The 14,625-nt window shown below is 35.2% G+C and overlaps 1 protein-coding gene and 1 pseudogene across 1 annotated transcript in view; both read left to right on the top strand.

Annotated features, from left to right (window-relative positions):
* Window positions 1–14,625, top strand: part of SLC16A2 (solute carrier family 16 member 2) — a 116,122-nt gene that overhangs the window by 55,756 nt on the left and 45,741 nt on the right. The window lies entirely within an intron of this gene.
* Window positions 8,801–9,441, top strand: LOC144308247 (large ribosomal subunit protein uL16-like; annotated as a pseudogene).

Below are 14,625 nucleotides of genomic sequence, written 5' to 3'. Positions count from 1 at the left end.
AAAGAACTCCTCATGATATAGATGGAGAAACAAGGATGCAGAAGAGTAAGGGATTTGATTTAGGTCACATAGATTAGCAGCAGAGCTGGGAACAGGAGTCTAGGGCTAAGGATGGAAGGGAAGCTTCTAAAACAGAGGATATCCTAAATTATGTATGTTGGGGGGGCATAGAGAAAGCAGGTCAAGACCCATAACCTCCTTGCCTCCTTTCATATATTCTATAGACTGATTGTTGTCATGTTCCATAAAATGGAAATCTGGGTTTGTCAGTCTCCAGTACAGGAACCACTCATGAATCTTCATTTAACTTGGTGATATTAGATCCAAACTGCTGAGTATACCATTCAAGTTCCCAGGTTACTTTCTCAGGCTCATCTTCCACTTAACACCTATCTAAACCACGCACACATGCCTTTTTCATTCACATCATATCATTCATATTTTGTACCATATTATCATATTTTGTTCACACTTTTCCACTAGCTTAAAATACCTTTCTTTACTTTGATTATTTGATCATTCTCTATGGCTCACCCCAAAAACTACCTTTGTTCTGCTAAGCTTTTTTAAAATAAGTTTGAGACAAAATTCATATGCCATACAATCAGCCCATTTAAAGTACACAATTCAATGTTTTTTAGTATCTTTACAGAATTGTGCAACTATCGCCATAATCAATTTTACAACATTGTCATCTTCCAAAAAGAAACCTATACCTTTTAGCTATCACCCTGAATTTTCTCATTCTGCCATTCCAGTTCTAAGCAACACTAATGTACTTTTAGTCTACATGTCTTTACATGTTCTAGACATTTCATGTAAATGGAATATGTGCTCTTTTTCTTTTACTGGCTTATTTCACCTATCAAAATATTTTTTTTATTTTGAAGATTCTTCTATATTGTAGCATGTATTAGTAATTTATTACTTTTTATGGCAAAATAATATTCCATTGTATGGATATACCACATTCTGTTTATCCATTCATCAGTTTATGTACTTTTTGGCTATGAACATTTGTATTCGAGTTTTTGTTTGTTTTGTTTTGTTTTTGTTTTTTTGTAGATGTGTTTTCATTTGTCTTAGGTATATACCTAGGAGTACAATTGTTGGATTAAATGATAACTCTATGTTTAACATTTTAAGGGACTGCCAAAATGTTTTCCAAAGCAAACGAACCATTTACATCCCCACCAGCAATGCATGATGATTTCAATTTATCCACATCCTCACCAACATTTATTTTTCCTTTATTATTTTTAAAAATTTTTATTTTTTAGTTCCTTTTTAATTATTATTATAGCCATCCTAGTAGGTGTGAAGTGGTATCTCATTTTGATTTTGATTTGCAGTTCCCAATTGATGTTGAGCATCTTTTCATATGTTTATTGGCCATTCATATATCTTCTTTGGAGAAATATTTATTCAAATATTTTGTCTGACTTTTAAAAATTCTTTTTAGGTTCATGCCAAAATTGAATGGAAGATACAGAAATTTCTCATATTTTTTCTGTTCCTCTGTATGCACAGCCTCCCCTACTACGAACATCCTAGAGTGATACATTTGAAGTTCAACCATCAATAAACTACATTGACACATTATCACCCAACGTCCATATTTTGCATTAGGTTCACTCTTCAATGTTCACATTGAACATTGAACAGAGCTCACATTCTATGAGCTCTGACAAATGTCAAACTCCTCCATTATAATATTCCCCCTTATATTATTGTATAGTTTCCCAGCCCTAAAAATCCTCTGTGCTCTGTAGCTATTCCTCTCTCCCTTCCCCTGAACCCCTGATAACCTGATCATTTTACTGTCTCTATAGTTTTGCCTTTTCCAGAATGTCATATACTTGAAATTATATTATATGTAGCCTTTTCAGATTGGCTTCTTTCACTTAGTAATATGCATTTCATTTAGTAGTATGTCTTTTCCTGTCTTGATAGCTCATTACTTTTTAGTACTGAATAATATCTCATTATCTGAATGTACCCACAGTTTATCAAGTCACCTACTGAAGGACATCTTGGTTGCTTCCAAGCTTGGACAATTATGAATAAAGCTACTATAAGCAATTGTGTGCAAATTTTTGTGTGGACATAGGTTTTTTTGAATCTTTTAGCTAAATACAAGGAGCGTAACTGGAGGGGATCATGTGGTTAGATGATGTAGTTTTGTAGGGAACTGTTCAATTTTCTTCCAAAGTGGCCATACCATTTTGTATTGCCATCAGTAGTGAATGAGAACCTGTTGTTCCACATCCTCACCAGCATTTGGTGTTGTCAGTGTTTTGAATTTTGGCCATTGTTATAAGGGTATAGTGCTATTTCATTGTTGTTTTTATTTGCAATTCCCTAATTGACACATGATGTGGAACATCATTTCATAGGCCTATTTGCCATCTGTATGTCTTCTTTGGTGAGGTATCTGTTAAGATCTTTTGCCCATTTTTTAATTGGCTTGTTTACTTTCTTATTATTGAATTTTAAGTGTTTTTTGTATACTGTGGATTAGGAACTGTCCTTGTCAGTGTTTTGAATTTTGGCCATTGTTATAAGGGTATAGTGCTATTTCATTGTTGTTTTTATTTGCAATTCCCTAATTGACACATGATGTGGAACATCATTTCATAGGCCTATTTGCCATCTGTATGTCTTCTTTGGTGAGGTATCTGTTAAGATCTTTTGCCCATTTTTTAATTGGCTTGTTTACTTTCTTATTATTGAATTTTAAGTGTTTTTTGTATACTGTGGATTAGGAACTGTCCTTTATCAGATATTCTTCTGCAAATATTTTCTCCCAGTCTGTGACTTGTTTTCTCATTCTTGTGATAGAGTCTTTTCAGAGTAGAACCTTTTAATCTTAATGAAATATAGTTTATCAATTCTTTCTTTTATGGATTATATAAAAAAGTCATTAACATATCTGAGGTCATCTAGATTTTTTTCTACATTATTTTCTAGAAGTTTAAGAGTTTTGCATTTCCATTTTTAGGTATATGATTTTTTTTTAAAGATTTTACTTATTCACCCATGAGAAACACAGAGCAAGAATCAGAGACATAATCAGAGGGAGAAGCAGGCTTGCTGTGGGGAACCCAATGGAAACTCGATTCCTGGACTGGGATCATGCCCTGAGCCGAAGGCAAACGCTCAGCCACTGAGACACCCAGGCATCCCCTATGATTATTTTTGAGTTAATTTTTATGAAGAATGTAAGGTCTGTGACTAGATTAATTTTCTTTCTTTCTTTCTTTCTTTCTTTCTTTCTTTCTTTGTCCATGGATGTACAGTTCTAGCATTATTTTTTTTTGAAAAGACTATCTCTGTTCCATTGTATTGTCTCTGCTTCTTTGCCAAAGATCAGTTGACTATATTTATATGGGCCTATTTCTGGGTTCTACTGATCTGTTTGTATATTCTTTCACCAATGCCACAGCATCTTGATTACTAAAGCTTTATAGTAAGTAAGCCTTGAAGTTGGGTAGTATCAGCCCTCCCACTTTGTTCTCTACCAGTTTTGTTTTTAAAAGATAAAGAAAATAATTTTATTATGGATTAAGCATTAATCCAGATTATGATGCCTACACCATAGTCAATCCACTAAGACTGCAAAGACAAAAATGAATCTTGCTCTTTTATATAGCCAAGAAGATACAAACTATTATATCCTTTTTCTCAAGATAAACAATAACTTGTCCTCAAGTAAGAGGACTTAACAGCATCATTTGTCACATATAGTTCTTCCAAACTTTACTTGGTATTTGGGGTATTCTCTTTCATTTCATGTTGGCTATTTGCAGTCCTTTGCCTTTCCATAAAAACTTCAGTCATATTGTCAACAGCCACAAAATAACTTGCTGGGATTCTAATTGAAATTGCATTGATCAAGTTAGAAGAACTGATGTGTTGAAAATATTGAGTGTTCCTATCCATGAACATGGAATATCTCTCCATTTATTTAATCCTTTTATTTCTTTCATCAGAGTTTTGTAGATTTCCTTATATAGATCTTGTACATACTTTTAAAGATTTATACCTAAGTATTTCATTTTGAGGGGTGATAAAGTAAGTGGTAGTGTGTTTTAATTTCAATTTCACTTGTTAATTTTGGAAAACGATTGACTTTTTTATGTTAACCTTGTGCCCTGCAGCCTTGCTATAATTGCTTATTAATTCCAGGAATTTTTTAGTCTTCCTTCCCCCACCAAGTTTTTATTTGAATTCCAGTTAATTAAATACAGTGTAATATTAATTTCAGGTGTAGAATTTAGTGAGTTATCACTTATAACACTCAGTGCTCATGACAACATGTGATCTCCTTAATACCCATCACTCATTTAACCCATCCCCCGTCCACCTCCCATCCAGCAACCCTTAGTTTGTTCTGTATAGTTAAGAGTCTGTTTTATAGTTTGCCTCTCTCTTTTTCCCCCATGTTCATGTTTTGTTTCTTAATCCATTGAGTGAAATCATATCGTATTTGTCTTTCTCTGACTGACTTATTTCACTTAGTATAATACTCTAGCTCCATTCATGTTGTTACAAAAGGAAAGATTTCATTTTTTATGATATATATATATTAGATCTTCTTTATCCATTCATCAGTCAATGGACATTTGGGCTCTTTCCATAATTTGGCTATTATTAATAATGCAGCTATAAATATTGGGGTGCATGCATCCCTTTGAATCAGAATTTTTGTATTCTTTGAGCAAATACCTAGGAATGCAATTGCTGAATTTTTGTATTCTTTGAGCAAATACCTAGGAATGCAATTGCTGGATCATAGCTCTATTTTTAACTTTTAAAAGGAAACTCCATACTATTTTCTAGAGTGGCCACACCAGTTTGAATTCCCACCGACAATGTAAGGGAATTCCCCTTTCTCTGCATTCTTACTAACATTTTTTGTATCCTGTGTTATTTTAGCCATTCTGACAGGTGTGTGGCTACTATCTCATTGTAGTTTTGATTTGTATTTCCCTGATGCTGAGTGATATTGAGCATCTTTTCGTGTGTCTCCTAGCCATCTGTATGTCTTTTTTTTTGAAAAATCTCTATTCATGATTTCTGCCCATTTTTAAATTGGATTATTTGGCTTTGGGGAGTTGAATTTTCTAAGTTCTTTATATATTTTTGATACTAACCCTTTATTAGATATGTCATTTGCAACTATCTTCTCCCATTACTTATGTTGCTTTTAGTTTTGTTTTTGTTTCCTTCACTGTGCAGAAGTTTTTAATATTGATAAAGTCCCAATAGTTTATTTTTCCTTTTATTTCCTTTGCCTGAGGAGATGTATATAGTAAGAAGATGCTATGGCCAATGTCAAAGAGTTATTGCCTCTAGGATTAAATCCTCTAGGATTTTTATGGTTTCCTGCCTCACATTTACATCTTTAATTCATTTTGAACTTATTTTTGTGTATGGTGTAAGAAAATGGTCCAGTGTCACTCTTTTTCATGTTGCTGTCCAGTTTTCCCAACACCATTTGTAGAAGAGACTGTCTTTTTCACACTGGATATTCTTTCTTTGTCAAAGATTAATTGACCATATAGTTGTGGATTAATTTCTGGATTTTCTATTCTGTTCCATTGATTTATGTCTGGTTTTGTGCCAGTACCATGCTGTCTTGACCATTACATCTTTGTAATATATCTTGAAATCCAGAATTGTGTTGTCTCCAGCTTTGCTCTTCTTTTTCAAGATTGCTTGGGCTATTCAGGGTCTTTTGTTGTTCCATATACATTTTAGAATTGTTTGTTCTAGTAGCATGAAAAATGCTTTTGGTATTTTTATAAGATTGTTTTAAATGTGTAGATTGCTTTGGGTAGTATACACATTTTAATAATATTTGTTCTTCTGATCCATGAGCATGGGATGTCTTTCCATTTCTTTGTATCATCTTCAATTTCTTTCATCAGTGTTTTATGGTTTTCTTTTACTTCTTTGGTAAGGTTTATTCCTAGGTATCTTATTGTTTCTGGTGCAATTGTAAATGAGATTTATTCCTTAATTTCTCTGCTGCTTCGTTATTGGTATATAGAAATGCAACAAATTTCTGTACATTGATTTTGTGTCCTGAGACTTTACTGAATTCATACATCAGTTTTAGTGGATTTTTTTTGGTAGAGTCTTTCAGGTTTTCTATATATGAGATCATGTCATCTGCAAGTAATTTTACTTTTTCCTTGCCATTGTGGATGCCTTTTAAAATTTTTGGTTGCCTGATTTCCGTGGCTAGGACTTCCAGTACTATGGTAAATAAGAGTGGTGAGAGTGGACATCCTTGTCTTGTTCCTGACTATAGAGGAAAATCTGTCAGTTTTTCCCCACTAAGGATATTAGCTGTCAGTTTTTCATACATAGCCTTTATTATGTTGAGGTAAGTTCCCTCTAACCCTAGTTTGTTGAGGATTTTTATCATAAATGGATGTTATACTTCACCAAATGCTTTTCTGCATCTATTGAAATGATCACATGGTTCTTATTCTTTCTTTTATTGATATGGTGTATCATGTTGATTGATTTGTGAATATTAAATCACCCTTGTAACCCAGGAATAAATCCCACTTTATCATGGTAATGATTTTTTTAATGTATTGTAGCATCTGATTTGCTAGTATTTTATTGGGAATTTTTGCATCTATGCTCATCATGGGTATTGACTTGTAGTTCTCTTTTTTAGTGATGTCTTTACTTGGTTTTGACATCAGGGTACTGCTAGACTCATACAATGAATTTGGAAGTTTTCCTTTCTTTTCTATTTTTTTGGAATAGTTTGAGAAGAATAGGTATTAACTCTTCTCTAAGTGTTTGGTAGATTTTGCACATGAAGCTCTCTGGTTCTGGACTTCTGTATGTTGGTAGTTTTTGATAACTGGTTCAATTTCTTTGCAGGATCTCAGTCTGTTCAAGTTTCTATTTATTCCTCTTTCAGTTTTGTTAGTTTGTATGTTTCTAGGCATTTATCCATTTCTTCCAGGTCGTTCAATTTGTTGGCATATAGTTTTTTATGAAAAACTCTTAGAATTGTTTGGATTTCTGTGGTGTTGGTTATTTCTCCTCTCTCATTTGTGATTTTATTAATTTAGGTCCTTTATCTTTTCTTTTTGATAAGTCAGGCTAGAGTTTTATCAATTTTATTAATTTTTTTTCAAAAAACTAGCCCTTGGTTTCATTGATCTGTTCTATTGTTTTTTAAGTTTCTACATCATTTATTTGTGCTCTAATCTTTATTATTTCCTTCCTTCTGCTGCCTTGAGTATTTCTCTTCCTCCAGGTGAGTTAGTCTCCAATAAAACCCCTATAGTTTAGGCTCTAGTAAAATTGTTTCTGCTGAGAGCAGACCTTGTTAAGAAGAACAGAATGCTCTGGTGTGTTTCAAAATGGCTACATTTTCCCTTCTCCTGCCAGAAGCAGGAAAGGCTTTTTCTTCAGTCTTTACTGTGAGAATTTTGTAGAGCTGTTGAGGTAAAATTTACAAAATGTTTCCCCCCCGCCCATCATGGGCCCCTCCTGGAGTTTTTAGGTCTCATACTTTCTCACACTGAGCCTCTAAAAATTTTCCAGTTACAGTTTAGGTTTTCCAGCCATGCTGCTTGTTCCACAGAGGTGTCAGCTCCAATAAGTTGTGATTCTCTGTATTCAACTGTCTTTATAATTTTTGGTACAGTGATTTTCCCTGTGACCTCACTTCTCTGATGGATCTAAGAAACATTTGTGATTTTTCAGTCTGTTTAGCTTTAATTAGAGTGATAAATGACTTCTAAGCTCCTTACAAGCCAGACCAGAAGCCCTTTGCCTATTTCTCTTGTATTACGGAGTTGTCAGTGTTCTTTATATATTCTGTATATTCAACCCTTTTCAGATAAGTGGTTTGCAGATATTTTCTTCCATACTGTGGGTTGTCTTTCCTATATTGCTGATGTTCTTTCAAGCACAAAAGTTTTAAATATTTTATTGTGGCAAAATGCACATAACATAAAATTTGCCATTTTAACTATTTTAAGTATACATTTCAATGGCATTAAGTACATCCACATTGTTTTGCAATGATTAGTACCACCCAAAACTAGAACTTTTTCTTTTTCCCAAACTGAAATTCTGTACCCATTAAACAATAACTCACAATCCTCTTCTCCTGAACCCCTAGCAACCAACATTCCACATTTTGTCTCTATGAATACTCTATATAACTCCTAAAAGTGATGTCATACCTTTATTCTTTCATAACTGGTTTGTTTCACTTATCATAATGCCAACAAAGTTTATCCCTGTTGTAGCATGTGTCAGAATTTTCTTCTTTTTAAAAGTTCAGTAATATTCCATTGTGTATATATCACATTTTGTTGATACGTTCATCTGTTGATCGACATTTTGATCATTCTATCTTTTGGCTATTGTGTATAGTGCTGCTATGAACATAGGTATACAGATATCTGTCCAAGTCCATGCTTTCAATTCTTTTGGGTATATGATTTTAAAAGTTCTTAATTTTTATTAAGTCCAATTTATCCATTTCTTTCTTTTGTGCTTTTGTTATCATATCTAAGAAACCATTGCCTGAACTGAGGTCATGAAGATTAACTCCTATTCTTTCTTCTAAGAGTTTTACAGTTTTAGTTCTTACATTTAGGCCTATGTTTCATTTTGAGGTCATTTTTGTATATGGTGTGATGTAAGGGTCCAACTTAATTCATTTGCATCCAATTGACTCACCACCACTTGTTGAAAAGACTATTTTTCACTCTACTTTCCTTTGGTGCACACTGAAGGTCTTGGTGTCACCATGGAGCACTGTCCATACTGGTGTTACCAGTATTGTAAAAACAAATAATATCCCAAGTCTCCCTTCTGTAGAGGTGCCCCTGATGCTGAGATCCACATCTTTGACCTGGGGCAGCAGGCAAAAGTCGAGGAGTTCCCACTATGTGGGCACATGGTATCAGATGAATATGAGTAGCTCTCCTCTGAAGCTCTGGATGCTGCCCATATTTGTACTAACAAGTACATGGTGAAAAGCTGTGGCAAAGATGGTTTTCACACCTGAGTGGAATTCCACCCCTTCCATATCATCTATATCAACAAGATGTCCTGTGCTGGGGCTGACAGGCTCCAGACAGGTATGCAAGGTGACCTTGCAAAGCCCTAGGGCATAGTGGCCAGGGTCCACATTGGCCAAGTCATCATGTCCATCTGTATCAAGCTGCAGAATAAGGAACATGTGATTGTGGCCCTATGCAGGGCCAAGTTCAAGTTCCCTGGCTGTCAGAAGATCTACATTTCCAAGAAGTGTTTTTTTTTTCTAAATTTAATGTGGACAAATTTGAAGACATGGTGGCTGAAAAGTGGCTTATCGTCAGTGGTTGTGGGGTCAAATACATCCCTAATCATGGCCCTCTGTACAAACGGCAGGCTCTGCACTCATGAGAACCTTGGCACTACCCCCTCTTTATTCATGCCCACCAATAAATCCTACCTCATGTCAAAAAAAGACTATTTTTTTCACACACTGAATTATCTTGGCACTTTTAACAGCAATCAATTCACAATAAATGTGAATTGTTTTTGGACTCCCAATTTTATTTCATTAATAATGTGCCTATCTATCCTTATGCCAGTACTATATTGTCTGATTACTGTAGCTTTGTAGTATGTTTTAAATCTGGAAGTGTGAGTCCTCCAACTTTGTTTTTCTTTTTCGAGTTTGTTTTGGCCATCTGAATCTCTTGCATTTCCATACAAATTTTAGAATCAACTTATCAATTTTTGCAAAAAAAAAGCAGCTAGGATTTTGATAGTAATTGTAATGAACCTGTAGATCAACTAAGAGAAAGTTTCATTTTAACAATATGAAATTTCCTGATCTATGAAGAAGAGATGTCTTTCAACTTGTTTAGGTTTTCTTTAACTTCTTTCAACAGTATTTTGTAGTTTTCAGAGTGTAAGTTTTATACTTATTTTGTTAAATTTATTCCTAGCTAATTTATGTTGTTTCATGCTATTCTTAATGGAATTGTTTTCCTAATTTCATTTCACATTGTTTATTGTTATTACAGAGATGTATCATTGATCTTTGTATACTTGTATCCTACAATGTATCCTACAATGTTGTTGAACTAATTTACTAGTTCTAATATATATTTTTCAGGTTTCTTAGGATAAGATCATGTAATCTGCAAATAGAGATAATTTTATTTTTTCATTTCCAATTTGGATGCTTTCTATTTCTTTTTCTTGCCTAATTGGCCTGGCTGGAAATTCTTATTCAATGTTGAATGGATATGATGACAGCAGATATCCTTGTCTTGCTTCTGATTTAGGGGGAAAGAAATTAGTTTTTCACCAATAAGTATTATATTAGCCTTGGCTATTTCATAGGTGGCCTTTATCAGGTCAAGGAAGTTCCCTTCTATTCTTAGTTTATTGAATACTTCTATCATCGAAGAATATTGTGTATTTTCAAATTCTTTTTCCTGCATTTTTTGAAATGATCACGTGGTTCTTGTCTTTCGTTCTGTTGATATGATGTATTACATTAGGTGACTTTCAGAAATTAAGTCAACCTTGCATTCCTGGGATAAATGTCACTTGGTCATGGTGTACAATATTTTTTACATGTTACTGTATTTAATTTGCAAATATTTAGTTGAGGATTTTGCATCAGTATTCATGAAAGGTGTTGGTCTTTAGTTTTATTCTCTTGTAATATCTTAGGCTGGCTTTGGTATCAAGGTAATACTGGGCTCATAGACTGAGTTGGGAATGCTTCCTTCTATTTTGGGAGAGTTAGTGAAGACTGGTACTAATTATCCTTTAAATGTTTGATACAATTAATTAATCAGTAAAGGGATTTTTTGAGAAAGGGAGGAGTGTTTTAATTACTAATTCAATTTCTTAATGTATCTCTTCAGATTTTCTATTTCTTCTTGTATCAATTTTGATAGTTTGTGGTTTTGTAGAAATTTGTCCGTTTCATCTAAGTTATCTAAGTTAGTGGCATATAGTTGTTGATAGTATTCCCTTGTGCTCCTCTTATTTCTGTAAAGTTGTAGATATCCCAGCTTTATTCTTTTTTTAAAAAAAGTTTTTATTTATGAGAGATAGAGAGAGAGAGGGGTGGGGGCAGAGACATAGGCAGAAGGAGAAGCAGGCTGCCTGCAAGGAGCCAGATGTGGGACTCGATCCCAGACCCTGGGATCATGCCCTGAGCTGAAGACAGATGCTCAACTGCTGAGCCACCCTGGAACCCCCCAGATCTATTCTTAATTTTGCTAATTTGAATCTTTTTTTCATTTTTTGGTCAATCCAGTTAAAAATTGTCAGTTTTGCAGATATTTTTAAATAACCAATTTGTGGTTTTATTGATTTTCTCCATTTTTTATTGTTTATTTAATTTATATCTCTTGTAGTCTTAATTATTACCTTTCTTCTACATAATTTGGGTTTAGTTTGGTCCTCTATTTCTAGTTTCTTTAGCTGGAAAGCTAGGCTAGTGACTCAAGATTTTTATTTTTAAAATTTTTATTGAGCTAAAATTCACCTACCATACCATTCATCCTTTTAAAGTGTAAAATTTGGTGCTTTTTGTATGTTTTTAATGTTCCAACGATTACCATTATCTAATTCCAGAACATTTTTTTACCCCCAGAAGATTATATTTAGTAGCAGTATTTCCCCTAGCTCCTTTTTCCTCTGTCTCTAGTGACCAGTAATCTACTTTCTGCTATGGATTTTGGACATTTCATAGAAAAGATTTTTGGTTGACAACTTTTTTCTTTTCACTACTTTGACTATGTCATCCCACTATTTTCCAGCCTCTATTATTTTTGGTAAAAGTCAGCCATTAATTGTACTGAAGTTTTTCTTGTCCATGATGAGTCATTTTTTTCTCTTGTTGCCTTCAAAATTTCCCTTTGTTTTTAGCATTCTACATCTTGACTGTGGTGTGTCTGGGATGTCTCTCCTTGTGTCCATCCAACCTGTTATTTGTAAAAGCTTCTTAGATGTATAGATTAATGTTTTCTTCAAATTTGAGGAGCTTTCATTATTTCTGATTTTTTTTCTGTCCTTTTCTCCCTTCTCTTCCTACAATCTCATTGTGTGTATATTGGTGTTTTTAATGATGTCCCACATTTCTCTGAGGCTCTGTTCATTTTCTTCATTCTATATTCTCAATCCTTTTTCAATTTGCATAATATATACTGATCTACCTTCAAGTTTGCTGATTTTTTCCTTCTCCCACCTCAAAACTACATTGAGCTTCTCTTTTGAATTTTTTATTTCACTTACTGTGCTTTACAACTCCAGAATTTCCATGTAGTTCTTGTTAAAAGTTTCTTTCTCATGATTGATATTCTCTATATGATGAGACATTATTATTATAATACATTCTTCTAATTTTTTAAGCATGATATCCTTTAGTTGTTGAACATATTTGTAATAGGTGCTTTGCCTTTTAAGCTCAACATCTGGCCTCCTCATGACAGTTTCTATTGTCTGCTCTTTCTCCCTATTTATGGATCACACTTTACTATTTCTTTGCATGTTTCATGATTTTTTGTTGAAAACTGGACATTTTAGATAATATATTGTAGCAACTCTGGATACTACTACTGACTTTTCTGGACTTGTTTGGTGAAGTCTCTTTCCTGCAGTACATGGCCCTATGTTGCTCCCCAGAAGTAGCTGTAGCCTTGGACATGCACACAGCATTACTACTACTGTGGTTTTAGCGGGGCTCTCTGCTTCTTTCACGGAGATCTCCTTTTAGCTTCTGGCAAATCTGTCTCCAGTGGTATCACACCCAGCTATTAGCCTATGCTAATTGCTGCTTAATTCCACCATTGTGTTTTTAATGATGCCTGTGGGCATAAATTGTTCCACAATCTGATCCAATTAATGTTGTAGTTTATTGCAGGGGCAGGGTATTATCAGTCTTTGAGGCTTGCTTAGATCCTAGAATAGTACTTCTTAGATCTTTCTGTGCTTTTTTTTTCTATTACATTTCTAGCTAGTCTACCAATCTACAGTTGCTACTAGAGTCATGGAGCTACCAGTTCCCTCTTAATTACTCACCACCAAGACCTTTATTGTTTCTGAAAATACCCCCAGGGAAGAACTTTTCCACATAATATTAGTCTATTTAGGGAGAACTGAGGTGCTCTCCATTCTTAAAAACCTGTCTTTCTTCCAGGCAGAAATTCTGCCCCACTGCACTTGAGCTGGAGGTGGGGATACCAGTCCCACATCTCCCAGAATGACACCCCTGCTCTGTAAGCAAGGTGCTGGAAACAATGATAGCTGCTGCTTTTCTCATCTTGACTTAACCTAGCATGGAAGCTCCACCCTATGAGTGAGATGAGGCTGAGGTAAACAAAGACACAATATTTTTGGCCAGCCACACTAGGAGAAGCTAGGCCAGTTTCCGTAGTGTAGTGGTTATTACGTTCACCTCACACACTAGGAGAAGCTGGGTGGTAGAAAGACTCTCCAGGGCTTTTGGCTCCACCAGTCTAGAATAAAGCTTCTACAACAAAGAACTAGAAAGTAATGTTAAGATTCTAGCATCTTACCTTTCCAGGGATCAAACTGTAGCTGAGTACTAGATGATGGAACTGTAAGTTATTGATCACACCCACCCAGAATAGAACTTTCATCACACTGAGCTGGATGTGAGCAGGGACAGGAAAACTCATGCTTCAAATGCCATAGACTCTTGTTGTTCTTACAAAGATTTATTAGTTTCTTGAATAAATACTGCTTCATTTGTTGTATGACATTAGGACAACATTAATTTAATGAAATTTAACAGCTACAGTTATTTCACTAGAAAATGGGATTACAGAGCTCATCATACCCCTCATTTCAAAACTGGAAACCTCTCTGTTAGGTTTGTAAACAACCTTCAGAGTAATTTATTTCCCTCTGACCTGATACGCTGTCCTGGGCTAGGAGGTATCCACCTGAGCAGGGTGGTGGAAAAAGCATGGACTCTGGGAGATGAATTAATCCAGGAACTCTATAAATTTGTCTATCCTAGTGGCCCACCCCCTAAGGAGGCTAAAGATCAGACTGAGAGTGGGGGACCAGAGGGCACCAGTCACCATAAGTCTTCCACCAAGGCTGTTCCCCAAGAAGTGGCAAGAGGTGGGGTATGAGGCTCACAAAAGAGACAAACTACAGGTCCCTACAGCAAGGCAGATTGGACTAGCTCCCTTGGCCCTTGAGGGAAGAGCCACAGTGAGACTGACTTGGGCTACAAGGGACAGAGTACTTTCTAAGGATAAGGTACAGAAAGGGCTATCCCAGGAAGAAGTAGCTCTCTGTCATACTGAGGTTATTATCTGAGCAGACAGGTGTGGAGGGGCCTCTGGCATTCAGCAAGAGGTTGAACCCCAGAACCCCTGGGGGCCCTGTGGACCCTAAAATACTCTGATCCTCCCACTTTTTGGAGGACAAACCCTGCCCAGTCCTGTCTGGCCTGGTCAGGTGGTTCAGAAGCACCCCAGGGACCAACAGCCCTTTCCTGAGGTTTCAAAAAGGAGCAGCATTAGCATTGATTAGTGCTCTAATTGGCATTTTATTTTTTTTAATTTTTTTATGATAGTCACA

This window comes from Canis aureus, chromosome X (genome assembly GCF_053574225.1).
Source record: "Canis aureus isolate CA01 chromosome X, VMU_Caureus_v.1.0, whole genome shotgun sequence".
NCBI classification, from domain to species: Eukaryota; Metazoa; Chordata; class Mammalia; order Carnivora; family Canidae; genus Canis; species Canis aureus.
The sequence above is the reverse complement of the archived record's forward strand: the minus strand, read 5'-3'. Positions and strand labels throughout refer to the sequence as shown.